Raw genomic sequence first — 24,990 nt, forward strand, 5'->3', positions numbered from 1 at the left:
TGCTACTAAGCGTGATATTTGGCGGGAGATGTAGCACTGCTACGATGTTAAGCTGCTCAGCACAGAGACTCTCAGGAAACTTGTAATGGGAATGTTTGGAAGAAGGCTGACGTTATTCTCGCAAAACGTCGTTGCATCAACTTGCAGAGGAAGACTGTGCAATATGTTTTACTACCTCCATCATATCTGGTGTTTCCATGTTTCTCTCTGCAACTTATAAAATTAGAGGTGAAATAAATGTCAATTAAACCGGTAGACGCAAATTACGATACTCTTTGTACGGAGTTGTGTATATAGCTTATTGAGTTATTTTGCAGAGAGTTACAGGAACGAGTTATAAATTTTTAAACAGAACTATCTTTGTGATGTGGTTGATGTACCTAAACCAGCTGTGTGCAAATCAGTCTAAGTCAAATTTCTATCGGTTATGGAGTTAAAAATGTTCAGAGTGTTAGGGTTGAATGTAACATGCAGTACATAACTGGCTGCGTTCAGATGGAAGTGCTGGTGGTGGAATATTCATTTAAGTCAGTTGTACGAACGAGCGTCCATTTCCTTGAATGTACAACTCAATACTCCTTCTAGAAGCACCTGTGGACGCCCTGAGGTTGCTGTTGTCACGGAGCGACAAGCTTCTTCCCTGCACAGCAACTATAAATCTCGTCCGTAGGTGGTTCTAGAAGGTGCATTGTGTTGTCCATTCAGCAAAATGGACACTAGTTTGTGCAACTCACTTAAATGAACATTCCGCCACCAGCGCTTCCATCTGACCGCAGCCAGTTATGTATAGCATTTTGCATTCAACCCTAGAACTTTGAACATTTCTAGCTCCATAACTGATACAAATTTGATTTAGACTGATTTGCACACAGATTGAATGCATTACTTACGTGATAGAAGAAATAGCGTTATATCTTAAGAAATTATAACTAGTTGATGTACCTCTCTGAAAAATAATTACATAAGCTTCATGGCCAAGTGGTTCTAGGCGCTTCAGTCTGGAACCGCACGACTGCTACGTTCGCAGGTTCGAATCCTGCCTCGGGCATGGATGTGTGTGATGTCCTTAGGTTAGTTAGGTTTAAGTAGTTCTAAGTCTAGGCGACTGATGACCTCAGACGTTAAGTTCCATAGTGCTCAGAGCCATTTGAACCATTTGGATCATAAACTTCAGGCCATGGACAGAAATATGGAAACACCCCGAATATGCATGCTTAAACATAAATACATATTCTAGCTAAACCTACAGGTTGCTCTGTTGTATTTGACCACGAGCGGCTCTGTGCAACGTCCTCAAACGTCGGAAGTGTCATTCGTGGTCAGAACGGCGTTGTGTGTAGTTGTGAGTGTGTTATGCTGGAGGTAAGTGAATTTGAACTTGGGTGGCTCCGTAGCAAAGGTCACCAAAGTGTTTCATGTTTCAAGGCGGTACCGTATCGAAGGTTTATATCGCATCCAGGGAAAGCGCAAAAATATCACCCGCTAAGTCACAAGTGTGTGTTGAGTGAAGAGGATTCTAACGATAAATAAAAGCTCTAGAGCGGCAAAAATCACTGCAGAAGTGAATGTCGTACTATAAAACCTTACCAGCACTGAAACACGAAGGGAACACTAGAAGCGGAGAATGGCAGGGCGAGTTGGAATTCGAAAACCACTCATCACTAATTCAAATGGCCTTAGCAGGAAAACTTGGTACTACAGCCATAAAATTTGGACTGTGGATCAAAGGAAGGAAATGATTTGGTCGGATGAGTCCTGTTTCACATTGTTTGCAACTTCTGGCTGAGTTTACGTTCCAAGGGTGAAACAGGGCGGGGGTTCGGTGATGATTTAGGCACCCATATCGTGGTATTCCATGGCGTCATGTATTATTGCTAAGGATTATGTGACCATTTTGGCTGATCGGGTGTATCCTGTGGTACAACGTTTGTTCCTCACTGTTAATGCTATGATCCAAGAGGACACGGTCCCTGTTCACACACGTCGCATTGTCCGGAACTGCTTTTATGAGTACAGGCATGAATAACTATCCCATCTCTCCTGGCCACCGCAGTCGCCAGATCTCAATATTACTGAGCCTTTGTGGTCTACTTAGCGGAGAATGTTGCGTAATGGCTATACACGTCCACTTTGGTTACCCGAACGTGTCACTATATTGCAAGAACAATGTTATGAGTCCTTTGAAACCGTATATGATCTGTATTTGTCCATTCCGAGACGAAAAAAAGCAGTTTTGGACGTCAGTATCGTATTATACACCTTATTAGACTTTGTAAAGTGATTGTAGTCTTTCCATACTTTTGACCCCCCCCCCCCCTCTCACCTTCCCCCACGAATGTTTAAAGCTCTACAGAAAGAATGACGTTTCTAACGTTTGCCTATCTAAGTAAATAGGCCTTTTAATGATTAATTTGTAAGTTACAGCGAACAACACCTCATTTTAAACACCCTGTGTATCTTATGAAGAGATGCTGAGAACAAACTAAGACAGATTAGGCTTCTATAATTTCGAAGATCTGTATCACCGTTCAGTGGTGTTTCAAAACTTGGATACTTTTTCTCATCTTGTTCCTCAAATTCCTCGTAGTTTGCCAGTATTGTTTTGTTACATCCTGTAGACAGGGTTTCTTCTGTTGCCCCATTAGCGAATGGAATGGTACGAGGGCCATTTCGAAAAGTACCATAGGGTCCGATCGGTCGCGAAGTGGAAACCGCTGTAAAAATCAAAAATATTTTATTTGCAACTGTTAGCTACACCTTCCAGCTACTTGTCTACGTAGTCGCCACTCTGACTTAGACATCTGTCATAGCGTTGTACCAACTTTCCAATACCCTCGTCATAAAAGTCGCCTGTGCTTTCCGCCAATTCTCTACGCTGTTCTGCAGCCCGTTGTCTGTGCCACAAACTCAGGAGGAGTCAGTTGCGCTGTGTTGTGGGTGATTAAACACTTCCCATCGGAAATGCTCCAGGATCATCTTCATTCCTTCCTGCAGAGTGCGGCTGAGAACTGTCTTTAAGAAGAAAACGCATGACAGTCATGTTATGTGGGCCATATGACATGAGGCGAAATGTCTCGCCAGGCCTTCATACTTGGCGGGAGACACTACTGTTCTAGGCATCTTTACGTGCTCATTGTGCCCTCAGAAGTGAAAACAGTGACGTGACGCTATCGACTGTCATACTAGAGATACTGCCCGATACGTCTGTGCAAAGGCCCGTCGGTTTTCACTCTGGTTTCCATTTTGCTCCCGATCGGACCTTACTTTCCGAATAGTCCACGTATATAAAATAACTGATGTTGGTACGAAGTATCTACAGCCATTCTCGATACAATGTCTTGTAGAGAATGTTCGCAGTGGTAGAAGTTGCTTTCAGTCTCAGCTGACGTTTTATCCCAGAAACTGAGAGTAGTACTTGTGACAACTGTCAGCTCGGACGTCGAGCAAAGTAATAATGAGATTGAGGGAAGGTCGTGAGCAAATGAACCTCTCTGTAAAGTGCACTGGAAGGAGGAGGAGGAGACTTCAATGGTCGATTGCGCAAGGATGGCGAAGGGTAGCGAAAACTATTGCCTTTTATTTTAATTGATGGTAAATATCATGTGCAATAAAAGTATGGAAGGAGAATAGTGTTTAGAATGGGAATTACTCAGGTTAAGGCTACCAGAATAAGAAAACGCAGGAACTTAACCATCTGCGAATAAGACATTGTTAATGTAGCTCGCCGATACGTGGTTGTTTGAAAGTGAGAAACATGTCGTGGATATTTACTGAAGGACTTGATTTAAGTAGAAAGATCCGAATGCGAGTTATTTTTACGGGGACGTTCAGCTCATTATTGAGCAATCACTCTTTCAAAATCTGTAGAGAAAATACAATTAGTATTGCCGCCAGGAGGTAGTTTTGCATTGTACGTAACGGCGCTACAAATGAACAGCCGTTTGGCCACACGTGCCTAACATACAGAAACGTCGCCTTCAGGTGAGCCAGAAACCATTGTAATTAATGCACACAATCAATCTATCTTCAACGATCGTTTGCCGGCCGGAGTGGCCGAGCGGTTTTAGGAGTCTGGGACCGCGCGACCGCTACGGTCGCAGGTTCGAATCTTGCCTCGGGCATGGATGTGTGTGATGTCCTTAGGTTAGTTAGGTTTAAGTAGTTCTAAGTTCTAGGGGACTGATGACCTTAGAAGTTAAGTTCCATAGTGCTCAGAGCCATATGAACCATTTTCAACGATCGTTTCGCCGCCAGAACATCCATCTGAAGGCAGCCAATTAGAAATAGCATGTTGCATCCATCCTTGAAACTTCGAATGTTTCTAGCTCCTTACTAAAATACGAGGGTTGGAACTTACAGAGTGGCAAGTATTTATTCACAACCGATACAAAAGAGTTAAATGTTTGCACCTGTTACTGTCCTTCAAACTAGTCACCAGCGTTGTGTAGAACCCGTTGCCAGCGATGTGGAAGGCGTAGTATACCGTTAGCAGAGCCTGTTCTGTTGATGGTGCGAATGGAGCGGTCTACTGTCCGTCGAATCTCTGGAACAGTTCTGAAGCGAATGCCACGAAGTGGTTGCTTCCTCTTCGGAGTCAAATCAACGTCACAAGGACTCAAGTCCGGGGAGTACGGTGGATGGTACAGTACTTCCCAGTCCCATCGACCGAACAGAGCAGCCACAGCTTGCACTGTATGCGCCCGCGCATTGTCGCGCAAAATGATGTGTGGGTTGCGCAGAAAGTGTCGCCGCTTCTTTCACAAAGCTGGTCGCAGGCGATGCTCGAAAAACGAACAGTAATACGACTTAAGTCCTTGTGACTTTGCTTTGATTCCGAAGATGAAGGAACCACTTCGTGGCATTAGCTTCAGAGCTGTTCCAGAGATTCGACAGGCAGTAGACCGCTCCATTCGCACCATCAACAGAACAGGCTCTGTAAACGGTATACTACGCCTTCCACATCGCTGGCAACGGGTTCTACACAACGCTGGTGACTACTTTGAAGGACAGTAACAGGTGCACCCATGTAATTCTTTTGTATCGGCTGTGAATAAACAGTTGCCACTATTTAAGGCCGGCCGCGGTGGCCGAGCGGTTCTAGGCGCTTCAGTCCGGAACCGCGCAACTGCTACGGTCGCAGGTTCGAATCCTGCCTTGGGCATGGATGTGTGTGATGTCCTTAGGTTAGTTAGGTTTAAGTAGTTCTAAGTTCTAGGGGACTGATGACTTCAGATCTGAAGTCCCATAGTGCTCAGAGCCATTTGAACCATTTGAGCCACTATTTAAGTTCCAACCATCGTATATATCTACAGGACGTAGCAAAACGATACTGGCAGAAACTCAGAGCTGTGCTGTAAATATTTAACATGTTTCCACAAGGGCAATGAATATCTGAGGATGTTCACGTCTGTCGCGCGGAACTAGTAAAATAAATCAAATAATGCGCCACCTGTGGCGCCTTGTCTGTACGTAGATAGTCATAGACACTAACTACACTGTGGCATCCCAGAGTCGACACGAGCACGCATGAAAGTGACCTTGTCGGTTACCCGGAAGTGGGCGATCTCTTTAGCGGTGGGATGGCCCAGGAAGTGGCCACCACACGAACGTGCATGGCTAGGCGCCCACTAATGCCCGGCACCTGAAGGCCGAGCTCTGGGAATTACCGGATCTGTCCGTAAAGACGTGACCCGGGAAACGTGGGTGGTCACGGCTTGACAATGGTGGGCTGTAGTTAGAGACTAAACTTCAACGGTGCTGCACGGCAGCTCTTTGTATTCGGATCATGCAGAGGTCGGACAAAAATATCCAAACACTACGAGAAATGCATGCTCGAACGTAAATGCAGGTGCCAGCCAAACTTGCAGGTTCCGTTGTTAAACTTGATGACGAACGGCAACTGTGCAGTGACTTCAATATCTCGCAAGTGTCAGTTGTGATCAGAACTGTATAAATACACTCCTGGAAATGGAAAAAAGAACACATTGACAGCGGTGTGTCAGACCCACCATACTTGCTCCGGACACTGCGAGAGGGCTGTACAAGCAATGATCACACGCACGGCACAGCGGACACACCAGGAACCGCGGTGTTGGCCGTCGAATGGCACTAGCTGAGCAGCATTTGTGCACCGCCGCCGTCAGTGTCAGCCAGTTTGCCGTGGCGTACGGAGCTCCATTGCAGTCTTTAACACTGGTAGCATGCCGCGACAGCGTGGACGTGAACCGTATGTGCAGTTGACGGACTTTGAGCGAGGGCGTATAGTGGGCATGCGGGAGGCCGGGTGGACGTACCGCCGAATTGCTCAACACGTGGGGCGTGAGGTCTCCACAGTACATCGATGTTGTCGCCAGTGGTCGGCGGAAGGTGCACGTGCCCGTCGACCTGGGACCGGACCGCAGCGACGCACGGATGCACGCCAAGACCGTAGGATCCTACGCAGTGCCGTAGGGGACCGCACCGCCACTTCCCAGCAAATTAGGGACACTGTTGCTCCTGGGGTATCGGCGAGGACCATTCGCAACCGTCTCCATGAAGCTGGGCTACGGTCCCGCACACCGTTAGGCCGTCTTCCGCTCACGCCCCAACATCGTGCAGCCCGCCTCCAGTGGTGTCGCGACAGGCGTGAATGGAGGGACGAATGGAGACGTGTCGTCTTCAGCGATGAGAGTCGCTTCTGCCTTGGTGCCAATGATGGTCGTATGCGTGTTTGGCGCCGTGCAGGTGAGCGCCACAATCAGGACTGCATACGACCGAGGCACACAGGGCCAACACCCGGCATCATGGTGTGGGGAGCGATCTCCTACACTGGCCGTACACCACTGGTGATCGTCGAGGGGACACTGAATAGTGCACGGTACATCCAAACCGTCATCGAACCCATCGTTCTACCATTCCTAGACCGGCAAGGGAACTTGCTGTTCCAACAGGACAATGCACGTCCGCATGTATCCCGTGCCACCCAACGTGCTCTAGAAGGTGTAAGTCAACTACCCTGGCCAGCAAGATCTCCGGATCTGTCCCCCATTGAGCATGTTTGGGACTGGATGAAGCGTCGTCTCACGCGGTCTGCACGTCCAGCACGAACGCTGGTCCAACTGAGGCGCCAGGTGGAAATGGCATGGCAAGCCGTTCCACAGGACTACATCCAGCATCTCTACGATCGTGTCCATGGGAGAATAGCAGCCTGCATTGCTGCGAAAGGTGGATATACACTGTACTAGTGCCGACATTGTGCATGCTCTGTTGCCTGTGTCTATGTTCCTGTGGTTCTGTCAGTGTGATCATGTGATGTATCTGACCCCAGGAATGTGTCAAGAAAGTTTCCCCTTCCTGGGACAATGAATTCACGGTGTTCTTATTTCAATTTCCAGGAGTGTATGAGTGCATTGTATTGGAATGTGAGTAAACTGTTGATACTCGTATGGTGGTGCTTGAGTAACCAACGTAGCCAAAGCGTTTGGTGTTTCAAGAGGGACAGTATCGAAGATTTATACCGGATACAAGGAAAGAGGAAAACGTTATCCATTGAATTGCAACGCGGACGAAAGTGTGCGTTGAGTCGTCGAGACGGACGGTCGTTGCAGAGGACAGTGACGAAAAATAAGATGACGACAGCTGCAGAAGTCGTTGCAGAACTGAATGTCTCTCTAACATACCCTGACAGCACAAGACAAAAGGAAGGGAGCTCAATAAGGAGGGAATTGCTGGGTGAGCAAAACCACTCATCAGTAATCACATACCAGGAAAATGTGGTACCGAAGTCTTAAAGCCTGAACTATTGAGCAATGGAAAAATGTTATTTGTTCGGATTAGTCTTGTTTCATACTGTTTCCAATATCGGTCTGAGTTTACGGCCGAAGGATGAAACATGGCGGGGTTGTGTGATGACTTGCGCAACCGTATCATGGTACTCCATGGGTATCAAGGTTAATCTGTATGGTCGTATTACTGCCAAGGGCTTTGGCTGATCAGGTCCGCCCCATGGTACAATGTTTGTTCTCCAATGCTTATGTTGTGTCCCCTGACGACAGGGCAGCTGTTCACACAGTTCGCATAGTTCATGATATTGGATTTTTGGGGAGGAGGATGAATTGTCGCAACTCCCCTGGACGCCAAGTCGCCAGATCTCAATATTATTGAGCCTCTGTGGCCTACTTCCGAGATAAGGGTGCGTGATCGCTAGCTACGTCCTTCATGAAACTTCCTGCCAGATTAAAACTGTGTGCCGGACCGAGACCTTTGCCTTTCGCTGGCAAGTGCTCTACCAACTGAGCTACCCAAGCACGACTCACGCCCCGTCCTCACAGCTTTACTTCTGCCAGTACCTCGTCTCCTACCTTTACAGAAGCTCTCCTGCGAAACTTGCAGAACTAGCACACCTGAAAGAAAGTATATTACGGAGACATGGCTTAGCCACAGCCTGGGGGATGTTTCCAGAATGAACATCCTTCATTGTTACCTGTACTTGGCACTGTTTTGCAGGAAGAACGGTATAAGATTCTCTTAACAACCATACAGGTCATGTATTTGTCCTTTCTGAGACGACTTGAAGCTCTTTTGAAAGACAACAGCTTTCCTACACCGTGCCAGGGTTGGTAATGTGCTGTGTTTTTGGTGTTTCCTTATTTTTGTCCAACTCAGCATGTGACACAGCCGTCAGTCGTCACCAGTAAAAGAATTCAGGATGAAGTAACGGCAGTACATGGTGCATCATAGTAGTAACGAAAACTATCACGGGTGAAGCATAGGGCAATGCAAGCGAAAACGTTCCAGTGTATACGGATCCGCAATCGATCTGTTTGAGAGATTATAATTTCTAGTGACTGACTTCAGTACACAAATGTATACGAAGTGTAAACTTTTCGATTAGGTCTCAATCTAAAGGACTCAAATTACACTCGCGGCCTGTGGTTGGAGAATGTGGAAGACGTATGAAGGGCACCAACATCTTTCCGCTGCTGTAAAACGCCATCGAACACGTCACAACAATCAAGACGCCATCGAACATGCCTAAACAATCGAGCAAAGTCTGCAATCTAACGTCCAAGATCACCTCTGTACTCGCATTCAGGAGGACGACAGGTCAAGCTCCCGTCTGGCCATCTAAATTAAGGTTTTCCGTGATTTTACTAAATCGCTCCAGGCAAATGTAGAGATGGTTCCTCTGAAAAGGGCAAGGCGGATTTCTTTCTTCCTTTCGTAACCCCAGCTTGTGCTCCGTCTCTAATGACTCCGTCTCTAATCACCGCGCTGTCGACGGCACGTTAAACTCTAATCTTGCTTCCTTCCAAGATCACCTGACCCCAGTTTACTGGATTTTTGTTCCTGGGATCATCTCAAGAGTGAAGTGTACAGGACTGTTGATATGGTTGAAGAATTGGAACAGCGAATTGTACAGACTTGCCGAGCTTTGAAGATGATCCGGTGGTTGTTTAAAGTATTCCTAATTTCAAGTATCCCTAACTCACTGCAGAGACAGAGTATTGAATGCCCGCCCGCATGTTGCCAAACTTGTTTCGACTACGCTGCAGAAGTTTCGCTGGAAGCCCTTATACACTCCTGGAAATTGAAATAAGAACACCGTGAATTCATTGTCCCAGGAAGGGGAAACTTTATTGACACATTCCTGGGTTCAGATACATCACATGATCACACTGACAGAACCACAGGCACATAGACACAGGCAACAGAGCATGCACAATGTCGGCACTAGTACAGTGTATATCCACCTTTCACAGCAATGCAGGCTGCTATTCTCCCATGGAGACGATCGTAGAGATGCTGGATGTAGTCCTGTGGAACGGCTCGCCATGCCATTTCCACCTGGCGCCTCAGTTGGACCAGCGTTCGTGCTGGACGTGCAGACCGCGTGAGACGACGCTTCATCCAGTCCCAAACATGCTCAATGGGGGACAGATCCGGAGATCTTGCTGGCCAGGGTAGTTGACTTACACCTTCTAGAGCACGTTGGGTGGCACGGGATACATGCGGACGTGCATTGTCCTGTTGGAGCAGCAAGTTCCCTTGCCGGTCTAGGAATGGTAGAACGATGGGTTCGATGACGGTTTGGATGTACCGTGCACTATTCAGTGTCCCCTCGACGATCACCAGTGGTGTACGGCCAGTGTAGGAGATCGCTCCCCACACCATGATGCCGGGTGTTGGCCCTGTGTGCCTCGGTCGTATGCAGTCCTGATTGTGGCGCTCACCTGCACGGCGCCAAACACGCATACGACCATCATTGGCACCAAGGCAGAAGCGACTCTCATCGCTGAAGACGACACGTCTCCATTCGTCCCTCCATTCACGCCTGTCGCGACACCACTGGAGGCGGGCTGCACGATGTTGGGGCGTGAGCGGAAGACGGCCTAACGGTGTGCGGGACCGTAGCCCAGCTTCATGGAGACGGTTGCGAATGGTCCTCGCCGATACCCCAGGAGCAACAGTGTCCCTAATTTGCTGGGAAGTGGCGGTGCTGTCCCCTACGGCACTGCGTAGGATCCTACGGTCTTGGCGTGCATCCGTGCGTCGCTGCGGTCCGGTCCCAGGTCGACGGGCACGTGCACCTTCCGCCGACCACTGGCGACAACATCGATGTACTGTGGAGACCTCACGCCCCACGTGTTGAGCAATTCGGCGGTACGTCCACCCGGCCTCCCGCATGCCCACTATACGCCCTCGCTCAAAGTCCGTCAACTGCACATACGGTTCACGTCCACGCTGTCGCGGCATGCTACCAGTGTTAAAGACTGCAATGGAGCTCCGTATGCCACGGCAAACTGGCTGACACTGACGGCGGCGGTGCACAAATGCTGTGCAGCTAGCGCCATTCGACGGCCAACACCGCGGTTCCTGGTGTGTCCGCTGTGCCGTGCGTGTGATCATTGCTTGTACAGCCCTCTCGCAGTGTCCGGAGCAAGTATGGTGGGTCTGACACACCGGTGTCAATGTGTTCTTTTTTCCATTTCCAGGAGTGTACATCTTCCATACAGTCCCTATCTCTCCCCAACGACCATCTGTCCGATGGAGCGTAAAATACGTTTCATGTGAAAAGGCCATCTGTCGCCATTCAGTGGACGTCCATTTCGGTATTGGCATGCAGTCAGCATGGGTGCGTGAACCAGTTGCCAGCTGCAGAGGCCAGTAACAGCAATGTTCGCTGAACGGTCGTGGAGGAGCCGCTATTGGCAGTCTCTTGATTCGTCTGGGCGTTGAGTTGCTCAACGATTTCGCGTCTGTTCGCTCCGCAGCCGTCGATCACTACTGTAATCTGTGGCTCTTGGTGCACCACAGATCTCGTCGCCTGCTTTGTGTATCGCCATTTTGCCATGCGTGTTATACTTTAACCACGGCGGCTCGCGAATATTTTACAAACTTAGCCGCTTCGCAAATGCCTCTATCCGTGACCCGAAAGCCAACGATCATGCCCTGTTGGACGTCACACGAATCGCACCGTTTACTCATTACGACAACGACTGCATTGTTTTCCGAGTCCCCTCGACACACTTTCGTACTTTCATCTGCCGCCTGTGAATGGCTATTGCACGTTGACGTCGAACGTAAGTGGTGGTCACTATAATGTGACTGGACAGTGCATAGATTTGCTAGCGTTTATTACGTCGAAGGAAGCCCGCTGTTTTCATGACTTTGCCATTTTTTTTGTTTTACCTCTATGTCACTACAGTCGTCAATATAAGGGAGGGAAATAGTTTTCGCCATTTGTCTGTGAATCGTCTACACGATATTCTGTGTCATAATATTTCAGATTTTTGCATACCTCATCTTTTGATGATAGAAAAATACCGTCTGGATCGCTATTTGTTTATTAATGATGGCCGATTTCGATCTGACTAGCAGGTCATCTTCAGATCTAGTGCAAGGTACAGGTCAGTAGTGGCACGAATGTAAAATAAAGCTATGTGGTTTTGTGTTACATTCCTACCACTACAGCGAAACTGCACCTTACATTATGTGATCTGCTAGTCAGATCGAAATAGATCATTAATGAAAACTGACCCAGACGATGTTTTTCATTCATTGTGTCGACGGAGACCACAGTTTCCTGAGACTTAACAATTTTGTATCCTTTTAGGGAGCAGCTCAACATTTGCCTAAACGAACGTGTCTGACTGCCCTCTCTGTCTCGCACTACAGCGCGCTGTGTGTTCAGCTATAGGAACACGTCCTGTCGTGAATTACAAGGCTTCACATCTATAACACACTTCACTTTTTTTGGATGCACCTCAAATTTTACAGAAGGCAATAGCCAAAAAAAGTAATTAAATCTTTATTTCGGACGATAAACGTCACATGCATGAAGTGAGGGATTCCTAACTTTTTTTAAGCAAAGGCGTGTGAGAAGCATTCCAAACATCAGCATTACAGAGCAGTGTCAACGGTATACGACACTTAGCGTTCTGTCATACACCTCTACTAACCATAATTCCTACCTTCGTATGGAAGAAAGAGTAGCAGAAAGTCTACGAGACGCCTAGTTTGGATCTCGACGGAGCCATGGGACATGAGAGGGAGTATTCCCATGTTATTGTATATGCAAAGATTGAGATTAAACCGAAGACAGACAAAAACAGTGAAACGGAGCAGAAATGAAATTTGCGATGGACTTAACATCACAACTGGGACGGCGAAGTAGACGAAGCACAGAAATTCCGCTACTGTTAAAGCAAAATAGCGCGTAATAAACGAAGCAATGACAACATAAAAGCCGGCCGGTGTAGCCTAGCGGCTCTAGGCGCTTCAGTCTGGAACCGCGCGACCGCTACGGTCGCAGGTTCGAATGCTGCCTCGGGCATGAACGTGTGTGTGATGTCCTTAGGTTAGTTAGGTTTAAGTAGTTCTAAGTTCTAGGGGACTGATGACCTCAGATGTTACGTCCCATAGTGCTCAGAGCCATTTGAACCATTTTTTAAAATATAAAAATCAGACTAACAAAGCAGAAAGCTCATTCTTGCCCAAAATAACGTAACTAGTTTCAAAAATTGGCCTTAATTTGAGGGAGAAAGTGTTGAGAATGTACTCGTACGTTTGGAGCACAGCATTGGACAGAAGCGAACCATAGACTGTGTGAAAACCGTAAAAGAAGGGGTTCAAAGCGGCTAGGATTTCGTGCTATAGAAGTATGCTGAAAGTCGTGTGGACTGACGAGAAATGAGGTTTTCCATGGAATCGACGTTGAGAGGAATGTGGGAAAAACATTTACAATAACTAGAAAGAGGATAATAGAACGTGTGACAATATGTCAAGATAGAATCGCCATGGTACTTCAGGAAGCTGTAGGAACATTTAGTGCTAGAGGAGAATCTTTAAGATACAACAATCAGTGAGTATTAATGGAATACTGAGGAAAGTAGGTGAGAAAAGTGCACATATCACCGATAGGAGAAAGAATGTGGTTAACGACGTACTCTACCTTTCACACCAGTTCATTGATCGATGAAATGAAGAAAGTACGACCAGTACACGAATACGGAAACTCATAGACGACATTAAATTCCGTAAAAAATACTAAAAATAAAGAGTACAATCGCTAAAGTTACAGCATGATGCCGAAATCAAGAGGTTAAATTGGAAATATGATCGGCCCCACTAACCTTTGCGTTGAGGAATAGTAGAAGGAAAAAAATAACGAAATCCGATAAGAAAGGATAAAATTGATGGATGCATTGCTCAGATACATCTAGAATCGAGACAGAATAAATTAGGGAAGAGCTGAAATAATTTTATAATAATCACGCATAAGGTGACATTGTAATTCCGTCGGAGACAGCAAAGGACATGGAAGAGCAGTTGAACGGAATGGACAGTTTCTTGAAAGAAGGATACAAGATGAACATAAACAAAAGCAAAACGAGGATAATGAAATGCAGTCATATTAATCAGGTGATGCTCAGGGAATTAGATTAGGAAATGAGGCACTTAAAGTAGTAAATGAGTTCTGCTATTTGCGAAGCAAAATAACTGACGATGGTCGAAGTAGGGAGGATATAAAATGTAGACTGGCAATAGCAAGGAAAGCGTTTCTGAAGAAGAGAAATTTGTTAACATCGAATATGAATTTAAGTGTCAGGAAGTCTTTCCTGAATGTATTTGTACGGAGTGTAGCCATGTATGGAAGTGAAACATTGACGATAAATAGTTTGAACAAGAAGAGAATACAAGCTTTCGAAATGTGGTGCTACAGAAGAATGCTGAAGATCAGATGGCTAGACCACTTAACTAATGAGGAGGTACTGAACAGAATTGGGGAGAAGAAGAATTTATGACACAATTTGACCAGAAGAAGGGATCGGTTGGTAAGACATGTTCTGAGGCATCAAGGCATTACCAGTTTAGTATTGGAGGGCTGCGTGGTGGGTAAAAATCGTAGAGGGAGATCAAGAGATGAATACAGTAAGCAGATTCAGAAGGCTGTAGGTTGCAGTAGTTACTTGGAGATGAAGAAGCTTGCACAGGATAAGAGTAGCATGGAGAGCTGCATCAAACCAGTCTCTGGACTGAAGACCACAATAACAACACACATAAGGAACTAAAAGTCTTTTTTTATCCTTCAGTAATGGACCAAAAGCATGTTCTCTGATTTTCCAAATCAAGCTGCAAACTTTCGTTATAAAGGGAGCAATACTTACGTAAGAAAATGAAATTTGGAGAGGAACTACAGTAGACAGAAGACTACCGACAATTTTATAAATTTTTGTTCGTCTTATTTATTTCAAGCCGTCGAATTATTCCACATAATGGGAAATATATTAATCTTCATAGCTACGATCTTAAGCCACAGGCAACTTGGAAATGTTTTTTCAATCTTGGTCCAAGGCTAACGCTGTCCAAGGCTGCTGATGTGAATTACCTGTGCGGATTGCATGCGGTATCTCTCATTAGCTCTTCCACGAAACAAACCGCAGACTACTACGCAGAACCGAAGCGTGATACCTTACGTAAAGTGCTGTTGGAACCCACGGAATGACAACAAATGACGGTCTACGGCCTCCACATTTTTACTGAGGAAATGTTCTCAAGGACATTCATATTATGAGCATTTAGAACGTAAGTCTGGGTGTAAAAGAGAAAGTATTCCAACTAGCCTGGTTTTAGTTGACACTGACATCCAGCTGTGTGAACAACAGTAACGGTGACTTGTACATTAAATAATAAAAGACTGAATAAATTAAGTATTTTCGTGCGTAGCTAGACATATTTCAGAAGTTTAGCCCCATTCTCGAGTGCCGTGGGAGTTTTTTTATTACTATTGTAAGTGATGCCTGCTTTGTGTTGTTCTGCCTCTCTTTCCCTACAATATCCGTTTTGTGTTGTCATTACAATCGGAAAACCGAAAAAAAAAACAAATCTTGGAATTCTGATGTTGATGTTATAGGACAGTACTTTTTGTGTATCCACTTACATTGTGCCCCTTTTATCACGCAGAAATTCACCCACACACAGTACGTCATTTCACAGTGTTTTTTCCCTTTAAATCATGTTGTTATTGTTGTGGTCTTCAGTTCGAAGGCTGGTTTGATGTTGCTCTCCATGCTGCTCTATCCTATACAAGTCTCTTCATTTCCGAGTAACTACTGCAACTTACATCCTTCTGAATCTGCTTATCCTATCCACATCTTAATCTCCCTCTTCGATTTTTACACCCCCCTTTGATGTCTCAGAATGTGTCCCATCAACTGATCCCTTCGTGTAGTCAGATAGTGCCACAAAATTTCTTTTCTGCACCGTTCTGTCCAGTACCTACTCATTAGTTACGTGACGTACCCGTCTAATTTTCAGCATTCTTTTGTAGCACCACATTTCAAACGCTTCTGTTCTCTTCTTGTCTAAACTATTTATCGTCCATGTTTCACGGATTCCATATGTGGCTATACTACAAACAAATAAACGTACTTCCTGAAAAGACTTCTGACGCTTAAACCTATATACTATGTTAACAAATTTCTCTATTTCAGAAAAGCTTTCCTTGTCAATGCCAATCTACATTTTATATCCTCTCTACTTCGCCCATCATCTGTTATTTTGCTGTCCAAACAGTGTCTCATTTCCTAATGTAATTCCCTCAGCTTCTCCCGATTTAATTCGACTACATTCCATTATCTTTATTTTGCGTATGTTGATGTTCATCTTATGTCCTCTTCTCAGGACACTGTCCATTCCATTTAACTGCTCTTCTAAGTCCTTCGCCGTCTCTGACACAATTACAAACCTAGAAATATTTATTTCTTCTCCCTGCACTTTAATATGTACTTTAAAATTTTCTTTGGTTTCCTCTACTGCTTGCTTAAAGGGCGTAGGACGTCAAACGGGCCGACTTGGAGCAGGAGAGGCACCAAAGGACATTTTAATTTCCACTGTTTATACTTTTACAAACAAATGCATAAAATTTTGTCAGCATGACCAGGAAGGATTCAGGATTCACACTCATAGCATGGGAAGTTCAAAAACATAACGATATAATTTTTTACTGGGGTTATTTCCACGTTTTTACACTTACTATTGGCTGCATTTGTTGCTCTAGATACACTTTTCTTCATAAGTAAGAGTGAGTCTTCGATCAATTTTGCAGTGCATACAAACCATACTTACAGATGCATGAAACTCTAGAATTTATTAATTTATGAAAAGAACGAATGAGCTGTTACATTTTAAACTTCGTGTTTAGAAAAAACTCAAATTTTATAGTTAATTATTTGAGTTTTTAATAGATTTTGAAAATTTTAGAGTTTCACACACCTGTAAGTATGGTTTTTGTACTGTGCAAAATTCATCGAAGACTCTCTCTTGGCCGGCCAGTGTGACCGAGTGGTTCTAGGCGCTTCAGTATGGAACCGTGCGACCGCTACGGTCGCAGGTTCGAATCCTGCCTCGGTCATGGATGTGTGTGATGTCCTTAGGGTATTTATGTTTAAGTGGTTCTAAGTTTTAGGGGACTGATGACCTCAGAAGTCAAGTCCCATAGTGCTCAGAGCCATTTGAACCACTTTGAACTCTCTCTTGATTTACTACAGTTATATATAAAAACGTCGTTTATGACTAATGAAATAGTGTCTTGCGTGGCGATAACTAATAGTAACAGATTTTTTCGGGTAGTATCATAATCGGCAAAAAAAATAACAACGTTATTTACACGTACTTGTTTGCAAGACAGCTACCGTAGCAAAAACCAACAAGAGAACGATTTTTGTCGCACCTTCTGTTATGTTAAATGTTGTCGTTTCTCCCTGAAGCCTTATGTCTCATTTACCACAGAAGGCTGCAGAGATTTGTTTTCGTGTTGTACTTTGTGTCTTTGTACTGAGTTTTTTAGTTGGTTGGTTGGTTGGTTGTTTGGAGAAAGAGACCAAACATCGAGGTCATCGGTCTCATCGGTTTAGGGAAGGACGGGGAAGGAATTCGGCCGTGCCCTTTCAAAGGAACCATCCCGGCATTTGCCTGGAGCGAATTAGGGAAATCACGGAAAACCTAAATCAGGATGGCCGGACGTGGGATTGAACGGTCGTCCTCCCGAATGCGAGTCCAGTGTGCTAACCACTGCGCCACCCCGCTCGGTAGTTTTTCAGTGACTATGTTAATTCACGCAACAGAATGTCAGTTCTGAATCGAACAGCTGTTGCTGCCGCATCCATATTACACTCACGGCTAACGCGGAACCATCGCCGCCTCCTTCCACGCGCAAGTGTCACTCACGTGGTTGTTCTAGACCACACATAGTAACAATGGATAAAGTCGGATTTGCATATTCAATAATAAGCGTGATTAGAGAATGACCAGTTTTAATTTGGCCATCCTGTATATTTTCCGCCGGCCGCCGTGGTCTAGCGGTTCTGGCGCTGCAGTCCGGAACCGCGGGACTGCTACGGTCGCAGGTTCGAATCCTGCCTCGGGCATGGGTGTGTGTGATGTCCTTAGGTTAGTTAGGTTTAAGTAGTTCTAAGTTCTAGGGGACTTATGACCTAAGATGTTGAGTCCCATAGTGCTCAGAGCCATTTTTTTGTATATTTTCCTGGAGAAAACAGTTGTAAGTATTAGACAGAGATGCTGATTTTATTCACTCGCGATCATCTTCCCTGCAGGAGTTGCTCGAAGCAGTGATCTGAGCACAGAAATGTTATGAATGTGTGGTGTCTTTTCCTTCGCAAGAACAGACACCACGCAGACCCCGCAGCTGTGGAATACTATATGTAAATGGAAGAGGGAGCACTGCTGTCAACTGCAGCGGGGCATTACGCGGAATCAGCGGCGACGACCAGGAGATCCCCGGTTCGAATCCTGCAGCTGACACCACTGAGCCCCCTTCCATTTACATACTGAGCACAGAAACTCTGAGAAGAAAAGATAACGGCGTTAATTCCCAACAAGAAGGCGCGTGTTTCATATGGGGTGACGAAAAGAAAACACAGAACATTTAGCTTTGATAAATGAAGGAATGACTCTACATATGCGATATTACGAGGGAGCTCCTGTAAGAGAGTGAAATAAAAGCCATAATTCTTCTTAATTAATGACCGATGGACTGAGTTAAAGTTGAGCATGATACACCTACACTTCAAAGACTGACGTCTGTATAGCATCTGGTCAATCCTCGTTCTTTATTGTTTAGAGCCACTGATAGTACGTCCCACCCTTCCAAGAACACATTCTTTTCTAAACGCAAGCTGTCATCTTGTTTTCTCTAGTTCGATTACTTACAGGTCGTTATTTTTGTTTGAAATAGAACTCATCAAACCAGCCTTTCGAAATCCTCATTTTAAGATGTACTGCACGAGAAATAACTGCTTTTCTGCGGGACATCAGTTTTAGCCACACCATAAATCTAAAAAGGTTGCAAATGGCGCAGCAAAAATAAATTAATGACAACGCTTTGTTGTTCGTTGGAGATCGTTGTAAACCTGTAGGCCGACCTCAGCGAACAGCAGGTGAGTGCAACTGGCCCTATCGGCTAAATCATTAACTTCCATCGAGAAATTTAGAAGTTATATTACGCTTCCTTGGGGTACAGATGATGTATGTTTGGTTCGCCGTCCGGTATAAGTTATTTGCTTCCATCACTCAACTGTTCTTTGCTTCAGTCTCATATCTGAGAGATACGACGGGTATTCAAAAAATTTTAATTATAGCCTTCAGCTAACAAATTTATTAATTATTTGCTTGCATGTTACCAGATGCCTGTCTACATTCCTTGTAAACATTGAAATCCTCGCGCCACAGTATCATAGAAGTTCAGAGCCCTCCCACAGGAGCCACAATAAATGGCGCAGCCCAATGATGAATATCGTGCGATAATTCGTTTTCCGCGTTCAGAGAGGAACAAAGCTGCAACGGTCCACAATGAATTAGTGGAACTGTACAGCATCTACATCTACACATCTACGTGATTACTCTTGTATTCACAATAAAGTGCCTGGCAGAAGGTTCAATGAACCACTTCAAGCTGTCTCTCTACCGTTCCACTCTCGAACGGCGCGTGGGAAAAAACGAGCACTTAAATTTTTCTGTGCGAGCCCTGACATCTCTTATTTCTTTGTGATGATCATTTCTTCTTATGTAGGTGGGTACCAACAGAATGTTTTCTCAATCGGAGGAGAAAACTGGTGCTTGAGATTTCATGAGAAGATCCCGTCGCAACGAAAAACGCTTTTGTTTTAATGATTGCCACGCCAATTCACTTATCATGTCTCTGGCACTATCTCCCCTATTTCGCGATGATACAAAACGAGCTGCCCTTCTCTGAACTTTGTCGATGTCATCCGTCAGTCACACCTGATGCGGATCCCACACCGCACAGCAATACTCCAGAATACGGCGGACAAGCGTGGTGTAAGCAGTCTCTTTAGTAGACTTGTTGCACCTTCTAAATGTTCTGCCAGTGAATCGCAATCTTTGGTTTGCTCTACCCACAACATTATCTATGTGATCGCTCCAATTTAGTTTATTTATAATTGTAGTCCCTAAGTATTTAGTTGAATTTGCAGCCTTCAGGTTTGTGTGAGCTATCGCTTAGTTGAAATTTCGAAGATTTCTTTTAGTACTCATGTGAATAACTTCACACTTTTCTTTATTCAGGGTCAACTGTCAGTTTCCGCACCATACAGGTATCTTATCTAAATCATTTTGCAATTTGTTTTGGTCGTCTGATGACTTTACAAGACGGTAAATCACAGCATCATCTGCAAACAATCTAAGAGGGCTGTTCAGATTGTCTCCTATGTTGTTAATCACACAACACACCGTCGCGTGACGCAGTGGTTGGGTAGCGCCGACGCGTTGTCTGTGACCAAACAAGTCTAAATGACGAAGAACGAAGTGGCAGGCCATAGGAATGGGAAAAAGCGACCGGTAAAGCCGATACCAGTATTTTTGTTCTGATAACTGGTATTTATCGGTATTTCTCGGCCTCGGTTATAACGGGTGCTTTTTATTTATAACAGGTGTTTTTATTTTTTACTAATAACTGGGCAAAAAAGCGAAATGTCGATTAGCCTTCGCAGCAGTGCTAATATTACTGGTGTTTAAATAAACGTTTTTAAAGAAAACGAGTAATTTTCATACGTGAAATTTCCATTGTTTTGAAATATTGCGTTATATTAGAAACTGAGAAAATCATTCAGGGCTATTTTAATAATATGCCGATAGAAATTAACAGTAAACACGTGGCATAAGAATTGGTACAGTGCTGCTGAGACAATAATGTACCTGTTACCATGTGGCGTGGCCTGTTAGATGGAACACGTGTACATACAGTGTGCAAGACTTGTCTCCATCTGGTCTATGTGGTAGTTTCCCACAGTTGTCGTCGGACATCTTTTGCATTACAGAACGGCACCATCCTTAGTCTGGGAGTATTTCACAAAGTGCCGTGTCAATGAAGCAGAATGCTCCATTTGCTTTAAAAGCTTCAAAACGGGAGGTAGGAGGGGCCACGACAAACCCGTGACACCATGTAAGGAGAAAACCTAAAATTTAACAGTTCATTTACAGTTTACGATAAAGATAGAAAGGAGCTGATCTGCTATGCGTGGCTACATACCATGCCTTTTATCTGACTGTAGCCCTTGAAAACGGAGAAATTAACACGAAAAACAGAGTTCTTTACTCTCATTTTTCACCCTTTAGCAGAGACAAATCGTAATGCCCAGATAGTACTATGATCCTTGACCACAACATTATTTTTGAGTAGAATTAAAAAAAAACTGGAATCAGAATCAAGAGGAAAATACTGGCGAATTTTTTTTTGTGGTATTCAACCGCTAACCACTTTTTGAGAAAAGCAGCGAGTGGCGGACTGACTTAGTTTTCTTTTATTTGCCTATTTAATTTAACATTTTGATTCTGTATATCGTGAAACTGAAGGAGTCAAAATTTTTCAGTCTTTGTTCGATTTCTGTGTTTATTACAGGAAATAACAGAAAAAAACCGAAAATCGGTTATTTCAGAAACAGGCTATTCAGAGCTGTTTTTAAAAGTCAGATTAAACTGATGTCGAAAAAAAGAAACGTTGTAACCGAAAACCGGTTGCTGCAGCGATAATCGCCATCCCTAGCAGATCATCTCTGTGAATAACTTAGAATGCGCAAGCAAGCTGGAGGCCATAGACCCTGAAGTCCGAGGCGAAAGTGTAAAAGAGTCATGCATCAGTTTTCAACATCTTGCACAACATTTTCAACATGTCAGAGTTGACCGCATGCTGGGTTACTCGATTGCTACCCACTAAAAACGCGGGTCGAACCGAGGCAGCAGTGAAAATGTTGCAGCTGTTTGAATGCTGGTCGTATTACTGAGACTCTCAGACAGAGGAACAAGGCAGGCAGTGGAAACACGAGGTTTCAATATCGCCAGCCATGATCGGACAAGGTGGTGATGAGTGGTTTTTGGGATTGTCGTGGTGTGGTGCCAACACTTAAGGAGCAAAACGGTGCAGATACGTACCACCGCAATATCCTGATGAGGTTACGGGAGGCTATCAAGACGGAGCGCCGAAGAAAGCTGTTCAAGGCGGTGTGTGTGCTACACACACCAATTCATTCTGCACGATACACACAGTCGCATAGGCTGCTCTCTCGGGCTACCGATTTTTAGCCCACACCCATATTCTCCTGACAAGGCATCTCCCTTTTCCCTCAAATGAAAAAATCATCGAAATCATAGCATGACAGGCATTTTCAGAATGACGAAAAGGTAATTTTTGATTCAGGATCATTTTTAATAGCCAAAATTAGGACTTATACAACCAAGGTCTCCACCTGATCATCCATCACTACAAAAAAAAATGTTGCTTTGTAAAATGAATATTTTTTGAAAAAAATCAGCAATGATAACACACTAATGTGCCGCAAACATCTGTTTATTTTTGACGCTCGCTAATAATGTGAAAATTATAATCTTCTGAAGCAGGACAATAGGTGACATATACAACTGACCAAACGAAACTAATGATAACGCAAAGATCACACATATTTCCGCCTCAAAATTTAATACATGTGAAATTTTGTTCGCATGTGACCTGCTGATTGACGAGGTATGCCAATATGATGTTTGTTGGCATGTCAATTAAGAGTTCTGGTAACGTTCTGCGAATATTGTACGTGGTAACAAGCATACTCCTGGTACGAAACGTATGTATAAGACATACAAAGATAAACAAAGATCCACTCGTTACTCGATGCATATGAAGATTTTGAATGCTTAGGAAATTCTACTGTACATGCAGGCTGAATAATATACATAATTTGAAACATTTATACATCCACATCTACATAAATATTTCGCTTCTATTATGACGAGTCGTTATTAAAAACAAAACAGTCACTAGACAAGCGGCAACATTTCTGAAATTATTTCATTTTGCTTTCAGCCGTTAGAATTTTATTTTACGGTTGTAATTTCAGCGCTATGCCATTTAAAGCATCTACAAAATATAATACAGCGTAAAGTGGGATTAACAGGAGGTACAGTAGTTTGTTGACATTCATATACTTACAAAATTTTGACATATAGGTTTACGTTAGGCAAAGATAACAACGTAATATGTACATCAAAGAATAACTAGTCAGCGATATTAATCAATATTCCATTTTATGTAATGCAATTTTGAGTGGATTGCATATGTCACAAATCTAAAACTGTGTACTTACCATGCATTAGATTAAGTGTTCAAAACAATCGAGAAAATTTTTTATTTCAGAGGTCTGTTTGCTCACTGAGTACGTATTGCGGTTCTTTGAAGGCGTTATAAATTTCAGTTCCTTCTAGAGTGTCGATTAGTCTGCCTTTCTCTACCTTTAAGGATTCCTCGATGTTGTTGGTGTTGTGAGTATAGCTTCGTACATGAGTACTAAATGAAGATGTACTGTTCTCATGTTTGTCTGCCCTATGAATCTGGTGGAGAAACATCTACCTGCTTGCCCCACATTCACCACATTTGATTTTATAAATGCCCGATTGTGTGAATTGCTTATATAATCAAATGTTGCGAATGTTAAAATTTGTGTGGCGGGCAAACAAGCTGCCCTTCTAAGAACTTCTTCGATGTCCTGCGTCAATCCTATCTAGTAAGGATTTCATACCGCATAGCAATACAGCAGAGGAGAGACAAGCGTGTTGCAGGCAGTGTCTTGAATGGATTTATAGCATTTTATAAGAGTTCAATAAAACGCAGTTTTTTGTTCCACGAGATTCAGAGAGCAGAGAAACATAAGCGAGAACTCTAACTGTTCATTTAGTGCACATCTATTAAACTACAACCGTAACACCAACAGCATCGAGGAATCTTTAAAGGTACTACATAGGGTAGAGACAGGCAGATTAGTGGACGCTCTAGAAGAAATTGAAATTTGTAACGCCTGCAGAGAACAACCACAATACATACGCAGTGAACAAACGGACCTCCGAAATAAAAATTGTAAGTGCACAGTTTTACATGTTTGTTGAGTACAATCCACTCAAAATTGCAATACATAAAATGGAATATTGATTAATATCGCTGACTAGCAGTTATTTGATGTGCCTATTATGCTGTTATCTCTGCCTAACGGAAACCTGTATGTCAAAATTTTGCAAGTATATGGATGTCAATAAACTACAAAATCTGTTGTACCGACTGATAGCTCCCTTTTACGTTGTTATCGTTACATTGTATTTCTTTTTTATTTTTTCATTTTTATTTTTTTTGTAGATGCTTGGAAATGGCTTAATGTCAAAAAATCGTAAAATAAAATTCTACCGGCTGAAAGCAAGATGACACAATTTAAATAATTCATGTAAGTTGTTGATCCATATCACAAGAAAATACTGCGTATGCTACTGCTTGAGGCGGTTCGCTTACCGACAGCAGTTGTGCTCAGATACGAGGAGAAACTGGAGTTCAGCTCAGTAGATCGCTCCAAACTCTTCAGGTAAGCCCTTTATCGAGTCCTGTCCGTTTCCTGGCGACGCACATACTAAACAGTGATGGGGCGCGGGTGGCCCCAGCGGCCCAGAGAACGAAAACGTAGTCCGTGGCGACGGCCCGCGGCGGCCGCACAAGTACCGCCGTGGGGCGCGTGTTATCAGGGCGCATGACTCTGAATATTGGGCCGCGTGACCGCTCCCGTTTCCCTCAATTATCGTATTTACTCTTCGGAGCTCACAAACACTGATAAAAGGTGCTCTTTCTGGAGGGAATACGGCCGCTGGAAGCTACGTCAGTCGTCACTTCTATCGGCGGAACGTGGAGAAACAGCTCTTACCGACTTGGAGGAATGAATACACGTAAACAAACTAGCTTAGAAAATATGTCTCAGAAACGGTTAGGCATTTCACTTGGTGCTGTAGTTTTGGATGTTAGGTGTGACTAGAAAACAAAATAACAATCTCCTTGATTTAAATCACACTATTGTGAGTAAAGTGTCACCATGCTATCAGAGGCGAAGAAATTCTCGACGCTCTCGTCAAGTCCGCCGTCCACCCTGGGACAAAGACATACGAACATGT

The 24,990-nt window shown here is 44.2% G+C and overlaps 1 protein-coding gene across 1 annotated transcript in view; it reads right to left on the reverse strand.

Annotated features, from left to right (window-relative positions):
* The window catches only part of LOC126100466 (uncharacterized), a 217,128-nt gene extending 192,740 nt beyond the window's left edge, over positions 1–24,388 (reverse strand). Inside the window, exon 1 of the mRNA XM_049911074.1 lies at positions 24,344–24,388. The gene's annotated coding sequence lies outside the window, so the exon portion shown is untranslated. The remainder of the gene's footprint in view (positions 1–24,343) is intronic.
* Between the last annotated feature and the right edge of the window lie 602 nt (positions 24,389–24,990).

The sequence above is a fragment of the Schistocerca cancellata genome, chromosome 9, assembly GCF_023864275.1.
Source record: "Schistocerca cancellata isolate TAMUIC-IGC-003103 chromosome 9, iqSchCanc2.1, whole genome shotgun sequence".
NCBI classification, from domain to species: domain Eukaryota; kingdom Metazoa; phylum Arthropoda; class Insecta; order Orthoptera; family Acrididae; genus Schistocerca; species Schistocerca cancellata.